The sequence below is a fragment of the Syngnathoides biaculeatus genome, chromosome 7 (assembly GCF_019802595.1).
Source record: "Syngnathoides biaculeatus isolate LvHL_M chromosome 7, ASM1980259v1, whole genome shotgun sequence".
Taxonomy (NCBI): Eukaryota; Metazoa; Chordata; class Actinopteri; order Syngnathiformes; family Syngnathidae; genus Syngnathoides; species Syngnathoides biaculeatus.
In genome coordinates this window covers 25,640,513-25,658,561 of record NC_084646.1, presented here as the reverse complement: position 1 = coordinate 25,658,561, position 18,049 = coordinate 25,640,513, and positions in this window count along the sequence as shown.

The following is an 18,049-nucleotide window of genomic DNA, read 5'->3' as shown; positions in this document are numbered from 1 at the left end:
AAGACTTGATACCGCATACACATCGAGCGGTATGACGATTGGTTGATGCAAGTTGGCCGCCATCTTAGTACTCCCAAAACGTGTAGAGGATATTCTTTACAGGTTGGATTATGGCGGGGGTTTTCTCAAAGTTTGGCATGTAGAATTAAAACTGATCGTGTGATCTTGACATTTTTTCAGTTCTTGTAACATGAAGGATTTTTAATTCGACTTGGTAAGCCAAAAAAGGCTAAGTGCAAAGGAAAGACCTTACATCGTGACTACCAAGAAACTATTAACATATTACCTAAGGCCCGATTTCTGTGACGTTAACTTTTCCCAAAATACGCTGTGAAACACTATCATCATAGCATAGGAAAAAACTAAGCATTTTTTGTCCTAAAAACATTAAATTTTAAGTCAATCAGTTAGATATATTTTTGGAAATAAGGACTCGCAATGGGAAAATACATGCTAAACGCATTGTTCATTTATTGTCTCTGCGACATCCTATTTCAGACAGAAAGTTTAATCTTGTTTCCTCGCATTTGAAAATCAAATTCAATTTGCAGAGTTCTGGATTATGAAATTCATCAAAAATTTCACAGAAAATTTTTCTTGCTGATCCACTGGTGAATTCTGGGAAAATATTTACATTGCTTTTTCACGAAAAACCGTCGGCCTATAAAGGTGAAGCAGACAGTCAACAGTAAAATTTCACAGAAAATGTGTTTTCTTGCGGATCCACTGATGAATTTTGGGAAAATATGTACATTGCTTTTTCGCAAAAAAACCATTGGTCTATGAAGGTGAAGCAAAGTGAACAGTGAACAGCAACAACCGTAAGGAAAACTTTGTTTAAGGGAATTAAGCTCATCGGAAAATAAAAAAAAATCCTTTACGAACAAACTTTAACAGTGTCAACGTAAATCTTTCTAACTGTAGGGATTTGCGAGTTTGGACCCTACGCGTGTTCACGAATCGAGGAAGATATGACCAATGATTAGAAAAAGTTAACAGCAAATGGATTTATTACAAAGGAATGTGCAGTACAGACGTCCAGGTCTTATCTAGGTATCTGCCGCAAACGAGACATGTGTCTTCTGGCAGGATAGCCAAAGAAGAAGACAAAAGCTGCCTAGTAATACGCGGTTTTTATATGTATGGGTCCATGGTAGAAGTGACTGCCTCCCCGCAGTCAGATCCTGGGCCGGGATGGTAACTTTCCGCTCCTTATCTGGTGTCGTTCATCTCCACGGCAACGCCTGGGCTAGGAGGATGGCGCCAGCCGGTTTTCTGCGTACAAAGATCAAGGACAACCACCGGCTCCACAACACATCCTTGTCTGATTAGCAAATGGGCAACACTTTATCCGTTTATTAAATGTATAAGGTCATATTTAAGCAAATAATTAAAGTGCAATAAAAGTAAAATAGTCTTCATTCCCTCTCTTGAGCTATAAAATAGATCACAAAAACAATCACGAAAATTCCCAAAGTAACCCTTCAAGAAATATGGAAAGCAAAAACCCTCTCTAATCATCCAAGCGTACCTTTTAACAAGTGCATAGCCTCATGATTCAGAACACCCATACGCTTTAAACCTGCAGGACAGTGCTAGACAACTAAAAAACACCAAAACATTTCTAAAAAAAGTAATATCACGCAAAAAGTATCAGAACGGAAGGGCAATGCAATCATGGGGCATGTCAACATCATGACAGTCAGGAAGCGGTGGAAGTTTAGTATCATTTTCAGGGGGAGTGATAGCAACAATAAAATAATCTTGAGGAGTCTGTCGGGGTGGGCGTCTAATGAGGACATAATTACCATGGCCATCAGCTGGGGCACCAGTCGTCTTCTCAATCAGACTCGTTAAAAGAGAACGAATACAAGGAATGCAACAGTATCCACAGAGGGTGAAAATAGAGGTGAAGACAGCCACAGAGATGAAGATTGATGAAATGACACCCTTACATTTACCAAACACATTCATCCAGTTATCCCACATCGACGTGTCAACACCAGTGTGTTCCTTCATTTTCTTAGCAAGGGTTCTAAGTCCATCTACAGCCTTAGTGAGACGTCTGCCAGGTTGTGTGTTAATCGGCAAACATCTCCTTTCTCGGCCAACAGTGCATTTAATGCGATTGTATTTTGGAAAGTCATGATAGATGTAGCCTTAAGTTCATGTACAGGTTCAAGTCCTTCAAGGGTGGAATTGCCCAAACCTTGCACATTATAATGTATGTAATTGATACGGTCGACATTTTCGTTCTGAGTAACGGGGAAAAGAGCAGAAATTACAGGTGTATTTTCAAAACCGGCAACTACCTGATCAGCCAGTTTATACTCATTTGGGACACCACGGAGGACGCCAATAGTGTCAATGTAGGTGGGGTCGTCAGCACTGAGCCAGGTAGACTTGGACTTACGTGAACGGTGTAATAGGCTAAGAGCTTCCTTTAAGTGTTCAGGACCAACCGCCAGATCATCTAGGGTGACAGGAACAACGAAAATAGGGAAAAGTAAAGTTACTAATGCACATCTGCCCATACTGTTGCGCTCAAAGAGACGGTTCCGCATCACCACCACACATCAGTACGGCTGACAGGTTGGAAGAAAGGTGCTTCCTGGGTCCCTGCACACTGATCATCAGAGATATTGTCAATTGGGGAACCATTATCTCTAAGGAAAATACAGGTGAAGTTTAGGCGTGCAACAGCACGATTAAACACAGGTTTGTTCTTTTGGGCTTGTGTTACCGGGTGAGGAGTATCCCAAATTTTCCATTCATTTTTAGTCGGCACGTAATTTTTCATAAGATCTGGAACACAGGTGGAGTTGACAGAATAGGAAACAACACGTAACAAAGGTCGAGGTCCCATGCATACAACACAGTCACGCGGGGTTTTATTCGTCGCTTGTTCTGCCACTAGTAACCAATTATTCTTTACTGCGCTAACACCTTTCAAAACCCTAAACCACTCATCAATAGATAGGGCTTTGTTTATAATACAACTCTTCTTTCTCTGTGGTAAATATTTTCCAGGTGGGTTGTGCTAACAGCTGGCATTGATGTGGCTGTGGGTATGGGGTATTTCTGAGCGATTTCCCAGATAAAAATACCAAGAACAATAACACCAATAATAAGAATGCCATACATTCCTGCTCTCCTTCTCTTGGTCCAAAACGCAATCAGACCATCTGTAGGAATCATGGTTAGCAATTTAAAAAAAAAACAAAAACAATAGAATAAAAGTGCAATTAAGAGTCTGTAGCAAAGCATAGAACAATGAAACCACTTAATTCCTTTTCTCTCCAAGCGGACGGCTTTGGAGGTACGAGCAGTCACCTTGTGGGGGCCAGACCAACAGGTTTTGACCACTTACGAGAGAGTCGTTTAAGGTAGACAGATGACCATTCAGGAAGATCAAGTGTAGGAGGGGGTGATGGAAGAGAGTCCTGGATCTGTAAGGAGAAATTAGAAGCAAAAGAATGCAGTTGTGTCCAAAACATTTTATGAGAAAACTTGGGAGACACAACGCCCTCCTCCAGCGGTTGGAGTGAGGAGGAAGGGCCAGGCATCAGACGACCTGTAAGAAGTTCATAAGGAGAGAAACCAGTAGGATGAGACACAGTTTGTCTCACAGACATTAGAGCAAGGGGAAGAGGGTTAGGGTTAGCTGGAAGCTGGATGCTGGAAGAGGTACATATCTTAGCCAGTTTTTCCTTCAACGTGCGATTCATATGTTCAACTGAGCATTGACTGGCGGTGTGATAAACACAACCAAACTTGTGTGTTAACCCTAACCACTTCTCCACAGTAGCTAGGTGTGTGGATCTGAAATGTGCACCGTTGTCAGAGCGGATGAGAGCAGGGAAACCATACGTTGGAATCCAGTGGTTCACCAAAGCTTTCATTACCGACATGGTGTCTTCGCGAGTGCAGGGATAGGCTTCAGGCCATCCAGAAAAGTTGTCAACAAAAACAAGAAGGCAGCGCTTACCTTGAACAGGAGTGATCATGTCTGTGAAATCCATGACCAGTTCCGCACCAGGCCAGGTGGGTGGGTCAAATGAACCTGACAACGGTCTAAGTGTGGGGTGAACATTGTGTAGGTGGAAAATATTACAGCCACAACAGTGGGCATGACAGAAGTCAGACATTTTAGGATGCCACCACATGTGAAGTTTGGTTAGCATGGGTCTGGGGCCAATATGAGCCAAAGACTGAGTTTCAGTCAAAATATCTTTTGTTCAGGAGAGGCGTTGTGCTGTATTTTAACCAATTCACTATGAGACGGAGGTTTGGGCAGGTCAGGAGAGGATTTGTCAGATAATTGGACAAGCATTTGTGGGACATAGCCCGCAGCCTGCTTGGCAGCGAAGTCAGCAGCATTATTGCCAAGGGCTGAGGTTAAAGTGGATTTGGAGTGTCCAGGGACCAAGGCGATAGCCACCGCCAAAGTTTTGGCCAGGGCTTCTATCTATCTAATCATTGGATCAGTGTCAAATGTGTGATAGGAGTACCTTTAGCTGTTTTAAAATAATTTCGTTTCCAGGCAGACAGGTCCAATACAGCAGCTGAGACAGCATAAGCTGAGTCAGACGAGACAGTGACAGAGTGTCCGACCACCACTTCCAGTGCAAGAGAGAGTGCAAGCACTTCCGCTGCCTGGGATGAGGGAGCAGATGTTAGTATGGAAGAGGAAACAGTTACAAATTCACCTGAGGGCTGCTGCTCCACTACGGCGGCCGCCGCAGCCAAAGAGCGATTCAGCTTACGGTAACAGCAACTATCAGTGAACAGGACCATGCCGTTAGTCAAAGGTTGGACAGAGAGATCAGCACCTGGATGAAGAGATTCTGTAGAATAGAAGAACGATGCTCCGAGGACATAGTGGATCCTTCAGAGGACACCACTCTGCCCAAGAAGGTCACCGATTTGCGACAACACTGAAGTTTGTTTCTGGAAGCTTTCAATCCCAGCTCATGCAAACGGAGCAAAACAAGTTTTGTTCGAGACAAACACAACTCTGCTGTTGGGGCTGCCAACAGGAGGTTATCAACATACATCAGGAGTTTACATCCGTCTGGGAGATCAAGATCCTTCAGCAATGATTTCAAACATTGATTAAAAAATCCAGGTGTATTTTGGAAGCCTTGTGGCAACCTGGTGTATTGCAAGTTGTGTCCCTGATATCTGAATGCAAACAAGCGTCTACACTCGAGTGCGAGTGGGACACAGAAGAATGCATTTGCCAAATTAATCGCTATGAAGTATTTCAAACCAGGTGTGATGGTAGACAACATTCTGTGGGAGTGTGGTAGAGGTAATAATGGTGTGGTCGTTAACATCATTAACAGCTCTCAAATCATGTGCCATACTCTTAAGTGTTACCATCTGCTTTTAAAACTGGCCTGAGTGGTGTACACCACGAGGATGTGGATGTTTCCAAGACTCCAGAATTCCACAGGCCAGTGAGAGTGTCCTCCATCCCCTGGTTAGCAGCTGCGGGTCAAGGATATAGAGGTCTGTAAAATTGAGATCCTAGAAAAACAGAGTTTTAATGTCTGGTGTCTTAGTACAATGTCCAAAATCAAAGGATCCAGAGGACCAAACTAATTTAGGCAGTTTGTTTAACATTGACTTGGTGTCGTAATGGTGAGAGTAGTCATGTTCGTCTTCTCTAGTTAATTCGTAGAAATTAGTTGTCGGAGGTGCGTCAGGAGCAATGATGCAGTATGCATCTGTAGATTTGAAGATCTGTACGTTAGGGAGTGATGTGTCCTCCCAGTCAGTCATTTGAGTCAGTCGTTTCGCCATAGGTCCCAGCTGCCGGGCCTCATGTCCTGGAGACAGAACAAGTGAAATGTGGGGTACTGACTCTTCTTGCATTTTGAACTATGTCATTTGATCTGGTGTAAGAGAGTAGGATGCTGCTACACCCTCTCTTGCTGCGTGTATATGTGTGGATGTAATGTCCCAAGCATCACCTTGTATGCATGAAAAGTTTTCCATGTATACTAAATCGTGTTTGCGGTCGTAATATAGTGTGCAATGGTATGGATCTAATGGAGGCATGTAAGCCTAAATAGTTGTTTAACCAGAGCTTCCACAACAGAAATTAATGTATGAGACCAGGTTTGAGCGGTGTTTCTGGTTCAAGTCGGGCACAATAAATGTCCACAGTTGGAGTTGGTTCACTCACAGGTCTCATCAGCCATTGTCCAGAGTGCCAGACGGTGTCAGCTACCACTGGTGTTTGTGGTGAATGTACAAACGAATGGTGGAAGGTCTGTCCAGCCAAGATTGTCGGTAGGGGTTGAGTCCATTGCAGGGCCTGTTGAGTCCCTGCGAAGCCCATCAATTGCACAGTGTGTTCTGACAATAAAATGTCTGGGAGCGAGATGTTGAGTGAGCAGTGTGTTGCCCCCGTGTCAACGAGAGTGTTCACTTTTCGCCCCGCAACAGAGATGGGGATCATGGCACCTGCATCGCCGAACCCCTGACTTCCTGGGCACCCCTCGTGGTACTGTCCAACCTGCTGCTGTCCATCCTGTTGCCAAGGTGGGCTGCCAAAGCTGTCATTTCTGCCTTTGCCTTGGCCCCCTCAGTTGTTGGACCAGCCACCACGCCCTTGCATTGGAGCTTGAGCTGGAGGAGCTGTAAGACAGTCTTTAATCCAGTGATCGAGAGAACCACAACCAAAACACCCTTGATCACGTTGATGTTGCACTCTCCCTGGGCCCCTCCACGCCTTCCTGCTCACCACGGCTATTACCCTAGAACCCACCTGCCTGTCTAGGTGGTTGTGTCTGCCAAAAAAAATTCATCTTGTGTGATTTTGGACCTTTACGTCCTGTGCTACTTGTAATTTAAGAATTTGTTTTTGGAGTTTAGTAATTTCATTATTACCCTGTTGTTGGCTTAAATAAATTTTGAAGTGATGCACTAAGTGTTGTCTAAATCTAGGCTCATCTCCGGACAGGACGTCAGGGTCAGCTTTAAAAGTGTCTGTACTGGTTCAGGGAGACCTGCCAGGATTGCAGCCCTGAACATAGCCTCTTCCTAACCAGACTGTCCAGGGTGACGTCCAGTCAATTCAGTCCAAAGTTTAGTAAGCTTCGTCAAGTGCTCAAGTGGGTCGTTTAACATAGGGGAAAGAAGTGGGTGCGGCTGTAACAGGAGTGGGGAACCTCTCTCTGATAGCTTCGGCTAGAAGCTCAAAGTGTGCTCTCAATATGGTTCCATTGAGTACGTTAAGCATACCTGCAGTTGTCTCAATCTCTCGGTCTTCAATTCTAGTGCGTGCTTTAGATGGTGCTTGTCTCCAGTCTCCCATGCAGCGTGTATACCCCTGTAAAGTTTCCACAAAACTAGACACCCATGCATTACCACCAGAAGAGAGATGAGGCAAGCAAGCAAGACAATCAACATCTTTAAGATCAAACGGCTTGTATATTGTCATGCTCCTGGCATCCTCCCCAGGCTGGGTGTGGTGAGCCAATTAGTCGACACACACCTGCACCCTGTTTCGGCTGATTACACCCAGTACTTATAGCACACGGGGAACAACTAGTCCTCCGCCAGATCATTGATTCCCATGCCTTGTTCCCGCAATCCCGTATACCTGACCTACCGTGTCCCGACCCTCGCCTGTTCCCTCACCATCCTAGTAAGCCTGCCTCTTCCGATACTGCTGCTTTTCCTGACTGACTCGCTGATCATTGACCACGGACCGAATAAAGGCTTTCTGTACACTACCTGCTTGCCTCTGGAGTCGTCCATTTGGGTCCGCCCTCGAGCCTTGTTCGTGACAGAACGATCTGGCGCAACATGGACCCAGCCGACTCCGAAGTCATCCGCCGATCGTTACAGTTCCAGAGCAGACGCCTGGCTGAGCAGGAGGCTGCTCTCCAGGTAACGAATCAACGTCTCCATGAGATCTGTGCCCGGCTGGAGCCGTGGCTAGCATCCCAAGCAAGCGCGGCTGCTCCGCCGACGATGGTCACCCCGCCTGTCACTCCGAGTCCACCCGTTCCGCCTCTTACGGAGCCCTCCCATGCCAGCATAACTCCGCTCTCCCGACCGGAACGTTTCTCAGGCGACTCAGGCGATGTCAAGCCCTTCCTTGCGCAGTGCGACCTCCATTTCGAACTGCAGGTGTCCGCTTTCCCCACGGACCGCTCCCAGATCGCCTTCGTCATTTCCCACATGATGGGGAGGGCGGAGGCGTGGGCCACTGCAGAGTGGAGTCATGACTCGGAGATCTGCCGTTCATGGACGACGTTCGTCTGCGCGGTCAGCCAAGTATTCCAGTATGCGGCTCCGGAACGCAAGGGGGCGGTCTCACTCATGACAATTCGCCAAGGCCATCGCCGCATGTCAGACTACGCTATCGAACTCCGGATCCGGGCCGCCAAGAGCCGGTGGAACAAGGAGGCTCTCCATGACGCCTTCTACCAGGGACTTTCCCCACGGATCCGTGGCCACCTCATTGTCGTGGATTTTCCGCCTTCGCTGGATGCTCTCATCGCACTGGCCCTCAAGGTGGATCAGCGCTTGGCGGTGCAGGGGCAGATGGACGGCATGACCGAGGAGGAGACGGAGAGGCTCAGCCCGGTTGCTTCCCAGCCGCCCATGCTGCTTATTACGTCGGAACCCATGCAAGTGGAGGGGCTCAGCAGCTCAGCGGAGGAGTGCTTACGCTGCCAACAAGAAGGCCGTTGTTTCTACTGTGGTCGTCTTGGACACTTAATCTCCCGTTGTTCGGTTCGACCGAAGCGCTCCAACCTTAACATCTCTACGCCGGTGAGTGTGCGGTATACTGTCGCTGAGTCAGGGCGGTCGTTTTTGCACCTCACCGTAGGAACGGACTCTCACTTGTGCTTAATGACCGCGTTCATTGACTCCGGTTCAGACGCTAACTTTATTAATCTCCGTGTGGTCGTAGCGTGGCGTGCGGCAACCTTCCCCACACAGTGTCTTCGTATTGCTTACGCCACCAACGGCAAGTTCCTCTGCCGGGTTACACACCACACACAAACCTTACTTATGGACTTTGTGGACACAGAGCGCATTAGTTTCCATGTTTTTAACTCTAGCAGCAGTGATATTATCCTGGAGAGCCCATGGCTCAAGAGACACAACCCCCACATTGACTGGGTCACAGGTCGGATAATGGCATGGGGTGAGGACTGTCACAAGCAGTGTCTCGCTGCTGAGGACTGAGGGATTCAAGTTGCTGAACTGAGTACCACCTCCGAATTAGCCACAGTCCCCTCTTGTTACCATGATTTAAAGGAGGTTTTTTTCTGAGTCCAAGGCAAAATCTCTGCCGCCGCATCGGCCTTATGACTGTGCTATCGAACTCCTCCCAGGCACCTCACCTCCCAGAGGGAGACTGTTCTCTTTGACAGGACCGGAGCACCAGGCAATGAGGGATTACGTCGAGGAGTCTCTGGCAACCGGACTCATTCGCCCATCCTCCTCAACAGCCGGTGCAGGGTTTTTTTTTCATTAAGAAGAAGGACTCCACTTTATGACCCTGCATCGACTACCGAGGCTTGAATGACATCACAGTCAAGAACAGGTACCCCTTGCCCTTAATCGCTACGGCATTTGAACTCCTTCAAGGTGCCCGGATCTTCACCAAACTGGACTTGCGCAGCGCATATCATCTGGTGCGGATCCGGGAGGGCAACGAATGGAAGACGGCTTTCAACACTCCCACGGGGCATTACGAGTATCTGGTGATGCCCTTCGGACTGACCAATGCCCCGGCCGTCTTCCAAACTTTATTAATGACGTGCTTCGGGAGTTCCTGAACAAAAATGTATTTGTATACCTTGACGACATTCTCATCTTCTCAGCAGATTTGACCTCCCATATCCGACAGGTCAGAGAGGTGCTCGAGCGTCTCTTGCAGCACCAACTGTTCGTGAAATGGGAGAAGTGCGAGTTCCACCGAGCATCCGTGTCCTTTCTGGACTTCATCCTGGCAGAAGGGGAGATACGGATGGATCCCGGGAAGATCGACGCGGTGCTTCGGTGGCCCACCCCCGCCAGCAGGAGGGATGTGCAGAGGTTCATTGGCTTCGCAAATTTCTACAGAAAGTTCATTCGGAACTTCAGCCCCTCTGCACGCTCTCACCTCTCCGCACAACGTTTTCGAATGGTCCCGGACCTGCCAGGAGGCCTTCAATAAACTTAAGGCAAGTTTCACCACCGCACCAATCCTCATTATCCCGGATCCGGATCGCCAGTTCGTGGTGCAGGTGGACTTGTCGGACTCGGGAATTGGAGCCATCTTGTCACAGCGGAGTCCCAAAGACGGAAGGATCCACCCGTGTGCGTTCCTGTCTAGGAAGCTAACCCCGGCAGAGAGAAACTATGACGTGGGGGATCGCAAACTGCTGGCGGTCAAGACGGCTATGGAGGAGTGGCGGGATTGGCTGTAGGGCTCACAAGTACCGTTCGTGGTCCTCACCGACCACGAAAATATAGAGTACCTGAGGACCGCGAAGCGGTTGAACGCCCGCCAGGCCAGGTGGGGTCTCTTCTTCACCCGCTTCCGTTTCACTCTGTCCTTCCCCCCAGGTTCCAAGAACGGCAGGCTGGACGCCCTCTCACGAATCCATGAGGGGGAGCGCACAGAGTCAGTAGCAGCTCCTATCCTGCCAGAGGCGTGCTTTCTGTCTGGCTTCACCTGGGCGGTCGAGTCGCGGGTGAAGGAGGCCCTGGGAGAGACGCCACCGCCCGCAGATTGTCCGTCTGATCGCCTGTATGTCATTCCATCACTTCGGGGAGATGTCAACTGGGCCCATTCGAACAAGACGGTCTGCCACCTGGGTATGGCAAAAACTCGTTCTGTGGTCCAACAGAGATTCTTGTGGCCCAACCTCAGCAAAGATGTGAAGGAATTCGTCAATGCCTGCCCGGTGTGTGCGGCCAATAAGTTTACGACCAATGGGGGAGTTGTGGCCTTTGTCCATCCCTTTTTGCCCGTGGTCGCACATCGCATTGGACTTCGTCAAAGGCCTACTGCCCTCTCAGGGAAACACTGTTGTGCTGTCTGTAGCGGACCGATTCTCCAAGATGGTTCACTTCGTGCCACTTCCGAAGATCCCGTCGCCCAAGCAGACAGCCCAGCTGGTGTTGGACGAGGTCGTCCGCTACCACGGGTTCCCCCGGGACATCGTCTTGGACAGAGGTCCGCAATTCAGCGCCCACTTCTGGAAGGAATTCTGCACCCTCATCGTGATTATTTATTTAATTTAGTGGTCACTCTACTTCGACTAAACTCAGCCGAATTCCTATCGTGCAACTAATTAGCCTATACTATTTGTTTTTTTCGTATGCCACCTTTTGACGTCCCAGGCTCAAACCGACGGCAAATCGTCTTTTTTTTAAGGGATCCCATCCCCCTTTGGTGTAACAGGTGAACCTCACAATGCGAATGTACGAGGCCCCGTAGCTCAGTGGTTAGAGCAGTGGTTTGATGAACCAGAGGTTGTGGGTTTGTATCCCACTGGGGCCTCCACTCCCTGAGAAGGGTTGCGTCAGGAAGGGCATCTGGTGTAAAAATTAAACATATAAACATATATATGGGTTCATCTGAGATGACACGCTGTGGCGACCCCGAAAGGGACAAGCCGAAAGAAACACACACGACAGTAAACAGGCTCCTGCTTACTTTATGGTTGTGGCCGCGACCTGGAGAAGTCAGAAGCACAGACGACCACCCTCGACTTGTCCGTATAACACTCCTGTGTTTCTCATATGTCTTTCTTTATCTCATCTGTCAACGGCCAATGCTTGTCTACCTCCCTCGACTTACGGTCGAGGTCACCAAATTGTAGGGATTTGCGAGTTTGGACCCTACGCGTGTTCACGAATTGAGGAAGATATGACCAATGATTAGTTAACAGCAAATGGATTTATTACAAAGGAATGTGCGGGACAGACGTCCGGGTCTTATCTAGGTATCTGCCGCACACGAGACGTGTGTCTTCTGGCAGGATAGCCAAAGAAGAAGACAAAAGCTGCCCAGTAATACACGGTTTTTATATGTATGGGTCCATGGTAGAAGTGGCTGCCCCCCCCCCCCCGCCCCCGCAGTCAGATCCTGGGCCAGATGGTAACTTTCCGCTCCTTAATCTGGTGTCGTTCGTCTCCACAGCAACGCCTGGGATAGGAGGATGGCGCCAGCCTGTTTTCTGCATACAAAGATCAAGGACAACCACCGGCTCCACAACACATCGTTGTCTGATTAGCAAATTGGCAACACTTTATCCGTTGATTAAATGTATAAGGTCATATTTAAGGAAATAATGAAAGTGCAATAAAAGTAAAATAGTCTTCATAACTTATCTGTGGAATGTTTTCTCACAGCCACAAAACTGGCTGTCTGCACAGGTCAGCATGGTTGTTTTTGGAGTATCAAGATGGCGCATGGCGGGTTCAGTTTTGATGGTCAATGAGCCATCCAGTCTCTTTTTTTAAATTTTTTTAGATCAGTGGGGGCGACGCTAATGACGTAAATACAAACTGGACTGCGCACACTTTCATGTTGTAATGCGGCTTCAACTTCCGGTCATGGCAAAACATTGCTTTGGGTACTATTTCACGTGAAAGTTGACATCCTTACAATTGTACATTGTGAAACATAATAACATCTAATTTAATTTGAATACATTAGGTTTAGCTTTTTTTGTTGTTGTTGTGCTGTTGGCTGTCAAAACAGTGCAGGCGGTCACAAAGAAGTAAATCATAATTAATTATCATATATTTATCACATCGTTTTCCATAACAATGTATGTATGTTTGAAATACTTCTTGCCCTCACCAAAAGTCAGATCCTGTTGACCATGGCGGAACCAACGATGGCTGCAGTTCAGTTTTGATTTCCGTCATTGCGAGCCTCACTTGATTTCTAGGAAAGACGCGCCCCAGTGCAACATGATTGGCTTGTCAGTCGCGCGGAGGTTCAGATGTAACGATATCCCCATTACATAAGTGTCATATTTGTATGAAATAAAAACGAAGTTTGTTATAATGAGGTTCAGGGCTAAGGTTGGGGTTCAAGACAGTTAGGGTTAGTTAGCTAACTTGTGCCGCAGGGATACACCAGCCAATCATTGTGCATTAGTGAATGACCTGGAGTCAGCAATGTTGGAGAATGGCGCGGTTGCCAGTTATGCTCGGTGTCATTTTTTTACAAATTACAACTGCTGCTCAGCAGGCAAGTATCAAATAGAGGCACCTACACTGGTTTACCACTAGATGTCTGTGTTGACAAGCAAAACTAACTAAATAAATAAAATGAAAAAAAAATCGCATAAAAAGTCAAGGGCTCAGGAAAACCATGCGGAAATTCAAATTGAAGTTAACATCCATTAATATAGGACAGAATAAGTACACAAAACTTTCAGTACAATATTTTAATGCATACCTGTTTGTAGTACTGCCACCCCAGTCATTCACTTGCAGCAACTACAAACCTCTAAATATGAAATATTTATTTCTTTTTCTAAAAATTCAGCAAGACTGAGAGGGACCAGCCTTTGGCCCTCTGCACAGGTCAAATCCCTATCTGACAGTACAGCATGAACGAAGCATATAGTGAGGCAAAAAAGCATTTCGTCAGCCACCAATCGTGCAAGTTGTCACACTAAAAATATGACAGAGGCCTGTAATTTTCATTACAAACATACCTTACATATGAGACACACCAAAAAGAAAAAAAAATCCACAAAATCAGTCTGATTTTTAAAGTATTTATTAACAAAATACAGTGGAAAATCAGTATTTGGTCAATCACAAAAGTTCATTGATTACTTTGTTGTATCCCCTTTGTTGTCAATAACAGGTTTGTTTTCACAAGGTTTTCACACACTGTTGCTGGTATTTTGTCCCATTCTTCCACGCAGCTCTCCTCTAGAGCAATGATGTTTTAGAGCTGTTGCTGGGCAGACTCCAAAGATTTCATAAGGGGTTGAAATCTTGAGACTGGCTCGACAACTCCAGGACCTTCAAATGCTTCTTACTAAGCCACGCCTTTGTTCCCCGGCCAGTGTGTTTGCGACCACCTTTATGCTGAAAGACACCCATGTTTCATCTTCAATGGCCTCGCTGATGGAAGGAGTTTTTCACTCAAAATCTTACGATCCATGGCCCAATTCATTCTTTCCTTTACAGTGTAAAATTTACATCCTGGTCCCTTTGCAGAAAAGCAACCCGAAAGCATGACGTTTCCACCCGCGTGCTTCACAGTAGGTACGCTGGTCTTTGGATGGCACCCAACACAGGGTGAGACCTTGGGTGGAGCTACAGATTGAGGGAGAATATCAGTGTTCTTGTATGTCTTCCATCTCTAATAATTGCTCCTGCAATTGATTTCTTGACACCGGGCTGCTTACCTATTGAAAATTCAGTCCTCCCACCCTGGCGCAGGTCTCCAATTTTGTTTGTCCTTTGACGGCTCTTTGTTCTTCACAATAGTGGAGTTTGGAGTGTGGCTATGTGAGGTTGTGGACAGGCGTATTTTGTACTAAAAAGTTCAAAGAGGTGCCATTAATGCAGGTAACGAGTGGAGGACTGAGGAGCCTCTTAAAAAAGAAATTACAGGTCTGTGAGCACCAGAAATCTTGGTTGTTTGTACTTGACCAAATATTTATTTTCCAACATAATTCAGAGATCAGTGTTATGAGATTTTCTGTTTTTTTTTCTTTCTCATTTTGTCTCATAGATACTTTGTTTTTGTTTTTTTGATGTGGCAGCAATACGCTTCCGTACATAGGTGAGATATACCTACAGTGGAAGTTAAAAGCCTCTCATCTTTTTAAGTGTGAGAACTTACACAATTGACCCCTCCGTACAGGGCACTTAACCACGCCTCCTGAAGTGACGTCACGCCACGTGCGCTGACGTAAGACAAACAGTAAAAATGGCAAATACAATACAATACATTCTGAACTGAGACAGACTCCATGCTTCTGATTTCATTCAAATCAACGATATTTTATAGATTCTAAATACAATACATTCTCAACTGAGAGGGACGCCATGCTTCTGATTTCATTCAATCATTCACACGTAGCAATGTTATGCTAGCGGAGAACGTCTCATTCATTTATACGAGACGTGTATTAAAAATCAGATTTAGGGCATATCTTCGTGCAAACACAGTCTGGTTAACTTTCGGCCGCGAGCCAGCAAGAAATCGATACGTTTGTGCAGTCCGATCATCGCTAAATATCGCTCAACAAAGAATAAGTGTGTCAATCGTTCACACGTAGCAATGTTATGCTAGCGGAGAACGTCTCATTCATTTATACGAGACATGTATTGAAAATCAAATATAGGGCATACCTTCGTGCAAACATGTGTTCCGGTTGATATTAGATGGATTTAGTTGATGATGCGGTCTTCCACAAAGTTTGATCCATCGAAGGCATTTTTCATACTGGGTCTTCGGTTTTGGAAAGGGTACGAATCGAACTCCACCAACTAGCCTTTCAGGATACCTGTCGTCACTATTACAAAGTCCGTGACTACACCTCTTAACCATATTTTTTGTTAAATAACCCAAATACGCGATAAAACGCTAACTAAACCTATACTGGACCATGCAATGTTGTCTGAGAAAATGGCGGGAGCAAAAACAGGCTTTGGTTTATGCAGATCTCTGGCCTCTGATTGGTCAGTGACGCGGACTGCGCAATATCCACGGAGGGGTCAATTGGTGGCTGACTAAATACTTTTATGCCCAAGCGTAAATCTTAAATCGACCACAAGTAGTCACTACTCCCATTCCATTCCTCCCTCTTGTCCTCATCTCTCCCCTCCCTTCATGTTCCATAACAGAATGCTTTGAATGCAGTTAAGCATTTTTAAGGTTTGATGCGTGAATGTACGGCTGTTTAGCCTCAAGATTTACTGGAAGTCCAGTCCAAACAAATCCTGAGGGTGTGACTGGATTTATGGAAATATGTGCTTTTTTTCCCTTCTGCTTAGGGCTAAGCATTCCCTATCTCCATCTCACCATTGCCCTTTTGGAATTGATTGAGTACCAGCTTGTTTTTTCCTCTTCTTCATTGGCAGATCTATCTTATCTACCATATTGCATTCAAAAGAAACCGAGACCACAAAGACAACTATCCCTTGCAGTGACAATTTTTTAAAAGACACCAGTCCACTCAGACAACAATGAGGTCTCTTGTGGAAATAGAAATATGTATTATTCACATCAATGTCTCACTAACCAACAAAATTGTTTGCAATAAGATATTAACTTGACAATTTTTAGCTTCTGAAGTTATTTTAATAAATGAATGCAAAACATCTAATGAAAAGAACTCAACTCTTCTAGAAATAAAGTAAAGAGCACACATCAAAATCACGACTTGACTGACATGAACTGGTGACCTCTTGACTGTAATTTCACAATAGATTCACCTCTCTGCACTTTCACACAGGCTGAGTCATATTGTTATTTTTCTTGTCCTATGATTTATTCAGCGAAATTGTCCTCAGATTGGTTGAGCTGAATATGTACATGACTATTGATTTACTGAAGATGATGAGTTTTTGAATTGATTACAAATTCATTTTAGAAACCAGATTTTAAAAACACTACCAACATATTACTGCCTGGCTTTTTTTTAACCTGGAAAAAAACTTCAATTTAATTTCAAATACATGTGGAGCATTTTTGTACATTATTTTTGCAACTTGATGGTGTTATTAGGAAAAGGATTCGGTCAGTGAAGCAATCAAGCATTTGGCATTGGACATCGAAGTGACAATGTAAAATTGCTGCCTGTCAGTGTTTCTGTGCCTCACCAGTTTCACAAGCTTCATGGCTGTCACACTGTTCCAATGCATAGTACAATTCAGGCTATCCATGGGAAGTTTCTCAAAATAGGATCTGTTCCTGACACATAACAGAGCAGAATGCCTGCTTCTATCTTTACTGGAGAAAAGCGTGAACTTCTAGAGCAGGTGTTAAGGCAAAACCAAGGAATGTCCATCAAGAGGGCTCCACTAGAGCTCCATATACACTAAGGCTTTATTTGATGGAGGCTTTGGCGAATAATGAAGCTTTGCCGTATTGACTTCAAGTTGTTCAAAATCTTTAACTGTAACATTATGATGCTGAACAACCTAACAATTTCCTCCAATTTGAGTGTGCGCTATAATATTCAATATTCCAACCGAAAAGGACCTAATTGCGGGACAAAAAAAGAAACATTGCATGGCAGGTCAGTGGCTTGCATGGACATCTCTTTGACTTGTTTCTTGCTTCAACCTCCAGAGAACAGCATCACCATCATGTGGCAAATTCCCCATGGAGGTGAAAAGCCACACTGCTCCATGTCTCTATTGACCTTCATCATTCATAATTTCTCAAGTCTTTGTTGTATCCAAAATTGAAATTGCCTTTCCAATTCCATGGATCGCACGGATTAATCCAATGTTTTAAGTTCCAAGATTTTTCTCGAGTGAGTGATATCGTGGATGCACGAGTTTGGAAACGAGCTACAAATATGTTATGAATATGGAGGATCAACTTCTGATTCATAACACTATTGTGGGTATTGAGGACACCAAAATATATCTTGTAAATAAGACTCACCAGTTCCCTAATTTAATACTGTTTTTAGGTGACCCAATCTCACTTGCCAGCTCTGGCCTATTTGTCTTTGCCTACCATCAACCACCAACAGAGCAGTCCACTCCAACCCGAAATTGTAAAGTTCAAAATCCTTATGCCTTTGTTTGAGTGAGTGAGTTTTCGTGTAAATATGGACTTTAAACTCCTTGTATTTATAATGCAGTTCCACCAAACACTGACTTGTACCACAGAGGTGACCTTTAACTTGAAATTATGCTGATAGAGAGGATGCAAGGGAGAATAAGTGATCTTAAAACAGTTAATGGGGACAACAGACAGACTTATGTCAAGATTATCACTATATAAATAAATATAAATTTAGGAGACAGGATAAGAGCTGTTGCAATCAGTTGCTTTTTTTACACAAGAGGGACCAAATGGTCTCCC